We start from the raw sequence: 9,826 nt of genomic DNA, 5'->3' as shown, positions 1-9,826 counted from the left end.
ACTATGAGGGGAGCAGAGGTGTTGAAACACGCCGCGCCCGCGGTGAACATATACAGGCTGCGGGCAAGTAGCTGGTCGTGCGCCGCACATCAGCCTTGGCCGGGAGGAGAGCTCCGGCTCGCCGTGCACATGTCGTCCTCGCTGGGGCCGAGGGGGCCCGTCCTCTGCTCCAGTTGCTGCACGGCGCCGCGCGGCTGCGGGGGCACTGAAACATTAAAGCTAGGCGGCAGAATTGTGTTGGACCATCATCATTGTTTTGAGGGCACAGGCTTGGTGAAGAGGTTGAGGGGTCAGCGGCGTGCAGATATCCATGGCATTTACTCAAATCAAGCCACAGTGTGTATTGAAGCAGGAGACGGGAGCGTGGTAATGGCCGAGGCAAGGACAGAATGGCAGTTTAACGGATCGGGGAAGGTTGTACAAGAGGCTTACATATAAGACCAAAATATTATAGAAGGGGCAGAAAGCCTTAAAAGTTGAACTCAAAAAAAAAATATATATATAACCTTCATATTCCTTTCAAATTATATGAAGCAAGTTGACACAACATTTACACTGGTTTCACCTGTGACAGGTGAACCCTAAATATCCTCTCGGTGGCTGGATTGCTTACTAACAACGTAACTGGCGTAAGAAAATCGAGAATGATACAAGGCCCATGAAATCTGGGGGCAAGCTTGCCCGCGGGAACAAAATTCTTGACCATTACCTGGTCACCTACATTCAAAGTGGTGGGTCTCCGTCCACGATCATACCTTTCCCTAACCTTTTCATGAGATACCTTAAGATTGGCTTTAGCCTTCTTCCAAAGATCTTTAATATTATCCGGATCTATTGTCTCGGGTAGAATGTCACTCAGAGACCAGAGGTTAGAGAGCGGCGAGTTGGGAACAAACTTGAACATCAAAGAAGCTGGAGTGAATTTATGTGATTCATGAACCGCCGAATTCAAAGCAAAAGCTAACCAATGCAGGGACGTGTCCCACCTGGAATGATCATCATGATGATAGGCAATCAGTGCGGACCTGAGATTACGATTAACCCGTTCAGCCAGAGATGGTTGAGGGTAATACGCAGAAGTAGTTACATGAGAGATGGATAAGTCAAAACAGAATTTACGAAATAAATTAGATGTAAAAGCCTTAGCATTATCAGATACAATATATTGGCACGGACCAAAAGAAGCAAAAATAGAATTTAAGCAAGTAATGGTAGACTGAGCGGTAGCCAGCTTAGTCGGAAATAACCAGGAAAATCTGGTAAAACCATCTACACATACAAAGATGAATTTGTTGGCATTTCCCTTCGACTGGGGGAAGGGTCCTACATAATCAATATACAGGCGTTCCATGGGGCGCGATGCTTGATGCGAAGACAAGAGGCCTACCTTGGTGGACCTGGTTGGTTTACTAATCAAACAGGATTTACAAGCCTTTACTAGTTCACGGATTTCACCGTCCATACCTTTCCAGATGAACATTTCACGAATCTTTTCACGAGTTTTAAAGATTCCAAGATGCCCCCCTAATGGGGTCTCATGATAGTACTTGAAGATCATAGGCACAAGAACAGCTGGAACGACAACCTTCATCATCTTGTCATGCCTCGAAGGGCAACATAAAACACCATTCCTCAGAACACAAGGGACAACATGTTCCCCAGAAGAAAGGGTTTCCATTATCGGAGCCAGCGTCGGATCTTCATGTTGGTATTTCTCGATATCCCTAAAGAGCATGGGGGCATCAGTTAAAATGGCATTAACATCAAATAGTGTGGACTCGGGAGGTGATGAACGGTCGACCGGTTCATGGTTCTCAACGTCGTTTGAAAACATACGGCTGAGTCCATCAACGACAATATTTTCGGTACCTCTGATATGTCTAACATCAAACTGGAAGGCAGAAATACGGATGGCCCAGCGGGCTATACGACCAGTACGACGCGGCCTACCTAAGACCCAGCTTAGGGCTTGATTATCTGTCTCCAGGTCGAATTTAACATGTTCCAGATAGAGACGGAACTTCTCTAAGGCGAATAAGACTGCCAAACCTTCGAGCTCATAGATGGAATACTTGGCTTCTTGAGCCGACAAAGTCCTAGATGCATAGGCGATGGGTCGCCTCCCTAGTTCAGTCTCTTGAAGAAGGACTGCAGCTACTGCTGACGACGATGCGTCGGTTTGGACAATGAATTTCTTCGAGAAATCAGGCATAGCAAGTACAGGGGCATTACAAAGTGCTAATTTAAGGTCTTCAAAAGCGGCTTGTTGAGAAGGTCCCCACTCGAATTTGATGCCTTTCCTACGAAGAAGGTTTAAGGGCGCCGCTCTATTAGCGAAGTTAGGAATAAATTTCCTGAAGAAATTCACCATACCAATGAACCTGGCGATACCTTTAATGTCCTTGGGAGGTTTAAAATCACGGATGGCCTGGGTTCTAGAATGATCGACAGCTACACCATCAGGTGACACAATATGCCCTAGGAATGACATAGAGGGCTTAGCAAAGGCAACCTTGGACAACTTAACCGTTAACCCAGCCTTACGAAGGCGATCGAGAACTTCTCGCAGATGATCTAGATGTTCTTCAAAAGTCTCTGAAAATACGACGACATCATCCAAGTTGTGATATAAGTACTCAAATTTGATGTCGGAGAAGACCCTATCTAGTAGCCTAGTGAGTACAGCTGCTCCCGTGGGGAGCCCGAAAGGCACGCGGTTGTATTCATATAAATTCCAGTCCGTGGCAAACTCTGTAAGGTGTTTAGACTCTTCGGCAAGGGGAATTTGATTGTAGGCCTGATTCAAGTCCAAGATAGTAAAGAACTTGGCCTTACGAAACCATGAAAAACAAGAATGAAGGTCGGGAAGGGGCACAGATTGTAACACCACCTTCCGATTGAGAGCCCTGTAATCAATGACAGGCCTGAAGCCTCCTTGGGGTTTCGGGACCAAAAAAATAGGCGAAGAATACGCTGACTTAGAGGGCCTAATAATACCGTCCTTCAACATCTGATCGATGATTTCTTTCAGAGCCTTCATTTTAGGTGGAGATAGCCTATAAGGTGGAAAACGGACCGGAATCGAATCCGTGACCTCAATTTTGTATTCAATAAGGTCAGTAACACCAAGAGTATCAGAGAACACCTCGGGAAACGACTGACACAGTTTGCGAATACTATCAGCCTGCTCCTCAGGTAGATGTCTAAGGTCTAACAACATCTCATCCTGGGTAGGCGAAATAGAAGAACATGACACAGAATTACACTTTAATAGTGGGATTTTACAATTAGAAGCAAATTTGAATGTGCACGACCTAGACTGAAGATCGAGCACAAGACCAGTGTGAGAAATAAAGTCAGCTCCCAATATAATGGGGCAAGACAATTGCTTGGCCACAAACAATTTAACTTTCCATGTAAATTTAAAAATACGAATTTTGACCAATAAGGAACCTAGAATTTCTACTGGGGATGAATTAGCCGAAACATATTGAACAGGAGATGAGACATAGGCAGGTAGTTTACAAACAGATTTCAATTTAGAATACCATTCCGCCGAAATAATCGAACAAACACTTCCTGAATCTAAGAGAGCTGTTATAGGCTCGTTATTTAACTCAATCTTAAGAAAAGGAACCGGTGCGGGGGTATCCGCCGCAATCCTAAGACATTCTTTAGGGCATTCAAAAGATGAATTTGAAGGCTGATCGTTCTCTGCATTTACAACCTGTTTACTAGGGGCTGAGTCTCGGGAAGATGGATTAGTCGACTCAGCCGAAGCCACTAGTCACTTTTTATTATTGGCATAGTTGGAATTTGCACCGGAAGTTGAGCAGGAGGGGGTGCTATTTGAGTTTGGGCAATTCTTGGCGATATGTGAGAAGGCCCCACACTTAAAACAGCCTTGTGATGACCCGGCTCCATTCCTTGTCCCACTTGACTTGATCAGTGGACACTTGTTGCGCAGATGGTCAGGCGACCCGCAAGCGTAACATTTACGGGGATTGACTGGTCGGCGAGGTGGAGGCCGAGTATTACTAAAGGAAGGCGGGGGTTCTTTCGCGACACGCAAGGAATCGGCGTATCTAACTCCTTCCGCTGAGACGGCCAATGCTTCAAGTTCAGAGAAACTTTGCGGGCACGCCGCGAAACACAAATATGACCTATAGGGAGGTGAAATTCCCTCTACAATAGCCTGTACAATCTGATCTTCAGGAAAATGAAGGGCAAACACCCTAGTATAAAACTTAATGTCCTGTATGAAATCAGCCAAGTTTTCATCCAAGCGTTGTACACGGTAATAGTACTTCTGAATAAGGGAGGACCTGGCCCTAGCCGGGATGAAGTTAGCTAGCAAATGGGCATGGAAATCCTCAATAGATGATTGCTCGGCAATGGCTCTTACGATTTTATCAGAGAGAATACCAATAGCATAAGGGTAGATGATTTGCAAAATTTGACATGGAGAAAGAGAAAACACAAGGGCATGATCCTGAAATTCAACAAGAATTCTTAAAAATGAAATTACTTCACTGGTGGTATTAACCGAAAACTTAGAGATACCTCTGAGCAACATTGCCAATGGATGAGGCAAGCTGCTAAACCCGGGTGACATAGTAGGTAAAGGTTTCAATGGCAAGGAAGTTAATTCAGAACGGATGTTACTCAATGATGCACGACGTTCAGATTCGTTGTCCAATGGGGCAGGGATAGTTTGAGCAGCAACGGTTATCCTATTAACTTCTCCCTTGGGAGGCGCTTCCTCACTACCTGCATTCACTATGGTGGGTTGATCAGATTTGGGAGGAACTTCCCCAGTCAACAATAGAGTGACCTTACTGTTGTATGTCCGGCGCTCCCGTCTCGCTCCGACAGCCAGCTGCACGCGCGCCTGTGTATCATTCTGCTAGCTTCGACGCGCAGCCCTCAGTGCGCGTGCCTGACCATCGAGTGTACTATAAATAGGAGCTCCCTGTCTGCTCAATCGCCCACTTGCCCCGGTGTCCAGCTCCAGAATACACCCTACGTCGAGCACGGAGGCTACTCCTCTTGAAAATGTGCTTCGACCAGGTGGACTGAATTTCTGGCAGTACGAGGTTTCACCTCTGGTCACCGCTCCCTTACCTGTTTCCACTGCCTATGTTCCGTAATTCTTTTACAAGCCATTTTCATTCCCTAATTTATGCAAGCTCCCTTAGTTTCGCTAGGTGGAATTTCTTCAATCAATTGAACTTGCTTTTTAGGAATTCAGGCACTTCAACAAACAAGGACTCTCATGAACATTTATGTTAGTGTGCCAGATAGTTCTCGACTATCAACGTGTCAATTCACAAAGACTATCTTTTCAAGATAGAAGTGTATATAAAGACTGCAAACCTGTACATATTGTATAAAGACAGACTTTTCTCAAGATTCAATATTCCTTTTTGCTTCAAAATAAATTTCAGTTATTTGTGTAAATATCATAAAGTGAAGCAATAAAAGTTGTGTTTTGTAAACTTCAACCTTGGTTACAACACTTACTAGATAATTCGGAAATATTTTCCAGGAGCGTACTAGCTTCCTTCCTCTGAACGTCATTCAGTTTTAGAGACAACAGATCGTTAACCCTATTCGAAAAATGATATAGCCTGCCTTGCACACGCTTAATTTGATTAGGAGACGGATCATTTTCATCAAAAAAACTAACTACAGAAGCTAGCCCGGTAATATTCTCGACGATCGTGGAAAGAGAGTCATCAATTTCTTTCTCTCCCAAATTGGGGATGGAAATGGGCAAATCTAGGGACTCTCTAAGCTTGTTAGTATCTACTGCAACCGTGCCTCCAGATTGCACATTTCTGATAGTTAATTTATAGATCAACTCCTCTTTGCGCAAATAATTAAGATGGAGAACATCGCGAGGGCCTGGCATGATGACAGAACAATTTTGAAAAAGTCAAAAAATTCCAGCAACTGAGAAAATGGTTAGAGTTCGGATCAAAACAATGTGTAGCCGTCAAAAGGGGCTAAATTGAGACCCATTCAACCACGCTCTGCTACCACTTGTTACCGTGTTTTTGTGGTAGTTATGCGTGAAAGAAGGTGCTGGGTGGTGAATAGGTCTCAAACTACTAAAGTGAAATTAATTTTAAAATTTAACAAGGTTATATTTTCTTTTCAAAATTAGGTAACAACAAATAGAACAGGTACTTAGTAGCCGAAACACGATTGAAAAATACATTTACATAGGTACCCCATTTGGGGCTTCAAAAGTCAGAAACATAATTCTTGAGCAATGAGCCCAACCTTACAATGAACACCATACAACAAAGGGGCCGAAAACCCCCAAACATGCCAGAAACATTTGCTTCCAATTACACCCAAAAGCCTCCTTGAGGCAGAAACACAATTTTCAAGAAAGGGCAACTTCCCCCTAAAATACAAGCCTATCATAGGCCACTCCGAACTCCACCTTTAAGCTGTCCTCGAAGGACATATACACAGGGGTAAAATACCCAACCTACTGAGGTCTGTTAAATGACAAGAAGGTTAATACATGACCTCTAAAATACAATTTGAGAGGAGGCGAACTTGCACTCCTAATACACTTTGCTTAAGACCTACTTGGCACTAGGCCGTTAATACCAGGGCTAATCCCATACTACAGAGGTGACTTAATAGCAATTTACATTACATTACGGAAGAATTGGTTGAGAAAAATAAGTTCACCTCAAGACGATGTGAGTGGGAGCTCGAGAGGGTTAAGCACTCTCTATCCCGATATGTCGTTTGAAAATAGAATAGATACCAGTTGTTTTTACATTTTAAAGGAAAGTTACATGGATGAACGCTTAGAACCCGCCCCGAAAGTTAAACTGCTGAGCTAGCAAAGAAAGAAGTTATTAATCGGCCATTACCTTGTAGTTGACCGCTGCCGAAGAAAGAGGCGCTTCCCGCCCCCTGCTATGTACTTAATACACTGAAAGATGGAACAGAAGTGGCGCGGAGACCCAAAAATCAGCAGTTTATATCCTCTCGCGGAAGGTTCTAGGTGTTAGGGGAAAGAAAACACCCTCCCACAAACTCTTTATTGGGTAGGACCCCGCAACCGATACAAGTTGGGGGAAGATACACCAGATTGGTCAGAAATTAATAGAAGAATTTCGGGATTGGATACATTCATAACAAGGGGAAGAAAGAGGTAAATATTGCCAACTTAAACAATGACAGAAAGAAATTTAACAAAGAACAAACTCTTGAAATTAAATTTTCTCCAAAAAAAATAGTTCTTTGACTCCTCACTAGGTTGAACTATTGTTGATCTTCAGTAGTGTCCTCTAGAAGAGAAAGTTCACACTTCTTACTTCAAGTGAAACAAAACCACATCAAAAATGACACAGTTCAAAAACTCAAAATTTTCCACGTGGTGACATCTTCTGAGAAAGTAGAGAATTAATAGCGTAGATAAAGTTCAGAGTTCCTCCAGCAGAGGAGTTTCAACTGGCGCACATTTTAAATTAGCGGAGTGGAGGTGTACCGCCCGGTACAATAATAATAATGATGATGATGTTCCGGACCTTCGTCAAATGTGCGGACCGCGCTGGAAACGGCTCCTGGACGGGTAATGACTAAGAATGCAGTCCGGCCGCGGGTTCAGTGCCTTCTAGGCACCCAATATGACACCACGCCGGATCTCTTGAAGGATTTTATCCATATTAAAAATGATTATAGGAAAAGATGGCAAAGATTTACGGACCCAACTGACCGGGAGGAATACCTGAGCCTAGCCCGGGAAGAACGAAATCGATTGCTGGAAAAGAAGATTGAAAAATGGGAGGAAACATGCCGTAATCTAATAGAAAACGAGTCAGATCGGGAATTTTGGTGGGTTCTCGCAGAAAACGAGTCAGACCGCGAATTTCGGCGGATTATATATCTAAAACAATAAGCATTCAATTATAAATTTCAGTATAATACCGTAGCGAAGCACGGGTATCTTGCTAGTAATCTATAAGACTTGAAATTAAATACAACTTGAAACTACAGAATAGTTCTTAAAACAATCAACGTCACAATAACGAAATCACCAAAAATCGTGTTCACAGATAATAAAATACGTAAAATTAAAGAATAAAATGCCCGAGCAGCGCCAAATCATATTAAAATATTAAGGTAAAACCACTCAGACAGCACCACTTCCCATCCCTCACTCCGAAGAACGAAGGTGAACGATCATCGATGACAAGAACTCAGACGAGCCAAGTTCGAGTCAGCCTCACGCTCAGGAAGAGGAGCTTTAAATCATCCTCATGGCTGTAACCACTCCACTTTAGATAAAGTAGAGAGTGAAGACATACTACAGAAATGATCCTGTGAAGTATAGTCTTGTCTTAAGCCTGGCAAACTGCTGACCAACCGACTTGGAACTGCTAGCTTCTCACGAGTACTTACAAATACACAGTTAATTTTCGTCGTTGTACTCCGTTAGTTTATCATATTGTGACAATTTATCTACACAATCAAATACTTTACGTCAAATGAATATAAAACCATTACGTTCTTTTTCAAGTGAAAGTAATTGTAACCGTAAATATGCTTGAATCTTTCGTGTGGTAGCTTGTCAGTGACGTCACTGGCCATTACCACATGCTTGACGAGTGAGATAAACCACTGCAACACGTGCTGAGACAAGGTCCCTCCCTACGTGTACAAGCTTGTATGTAGAATTTGTGGCGTCAGCGTACGAGCCCTACATAATGAAAACAATTTTAAGAAATATCACTGGCGTGCGCTGAGCCCCATCTACCCCAGCGCTGCAGTGGGAAAGAATTTTGTCTGTCTGTCTGTCTGTCTGTCTGTACACGCATCACGAGAAAACGGCTGAAGAGAATTTAATGAAAATCGGTATGTAAAGTCGTAAGATGAGCCACTACAATCTAGGCTATAATTTTATTCACGCTGAGTGAGTTTAGTGGAAGGCCTAAAATTTAATTCTTAAATATCTGTATTATTTATTAGTGGCGTTATCGATAAATTGTACATACCTAAAGTTATATAGAATTAAATTTCCGATCATTTATGTCTTACACATTTTTACCGTACCGACTATGAAAACAGAGATATTAATGAATTTGTATCTTTGTTGCTAAGTCCATATCAACGCCGAGCCACGAGAAAATGGGTTAATAGAATTTAGTGAAGATCGGTATATAGAGTCGGGGAACAAGAAACTACAGTCTAAACTATAAACAATTTTATGCACCCTGGATGAAATTGTAGTTTAGGGGAAGGCGCCTAAAATTTAATTTTTACTACTACTTTCTACAAATGTTTTCATTCCTCCCCTGAAGGAAGAGGCAGGCCTCTTAGACGGTGACGCCGTCTCTCAGGCCGGGAGATTTGTTGCGGTGAAGGAGATGGAAAACCACGGAAAACCATTCTCAGGACAGCCGACGGTTGGGGCCAGCCAGGAGGTCCAGCCCTGTCCCGTCTTCCGAATGCAGAGGCGTAGAGCCACGGTAGAGCCGTCGCAACCCCTCCTCTGCTCGGTTGGCCGGTCAGAGTGCAGAGCTGTTGGACCACGAACCAGCCGTGGCCACTTCCTTTCCATTCCTTTGCTCTTTCCCATCCTTGCCCTTGCGTAGTCGAAAACCTTCAATGTGGTGTTAAACCACTAACAAAACAGTGAAAATAAATAAATAAATAAATAAATAAATAAATAAATAAATAAATAAATAAATAAATAAATAAATAAATAAATAAATAAATCCATGTTACAGCCCGAAATTGACGTTATTTCTGTCAATTAGTGGAACATAATTATACCCTTGGGAATATATGTGGT

The 9,826-nt window shown here is 43.0% G+C and overlaps 1 non-coding gene across 1 annotated transcript; it reads right to left on the bottom strand.

Annotated features, from left to right (window-relative positions):
- Positions 1-8,159: 8,159 nt before the first annotated feature.
- LOC136872848 (small nucleolar RNA U3) lies at positions 8,160-8,369 on the bottom strand. The gene has a single exon (XR_010860009.2). It is a non-coding gene; the product is annotated as a small nucleolar RNA U3 (small nucleolar RNA).
- Positions 8,370-9,826: the final 1,457 nt, after the last annotated feature.

The sequence above is a fragment of the Anabrus simplex genome, chromosome 4 (assembly GCF_040414725.1).
Source record: "Anabrus simplex isolate iqAnaSimp1 chromosome 4, ASM4041472v1, whole genome shotgun sequence".
In the NCBI taxonomy this organism is placed as follows: Eukaryota; Metazoa; Arthropoda; class Insecta; order Orthoptera; family Tettigoniidae; genus Anabrus; species Anabrus simplex.
This window is presented reverse-complemented; position numbering and strand designations above follow the sequence as displayed.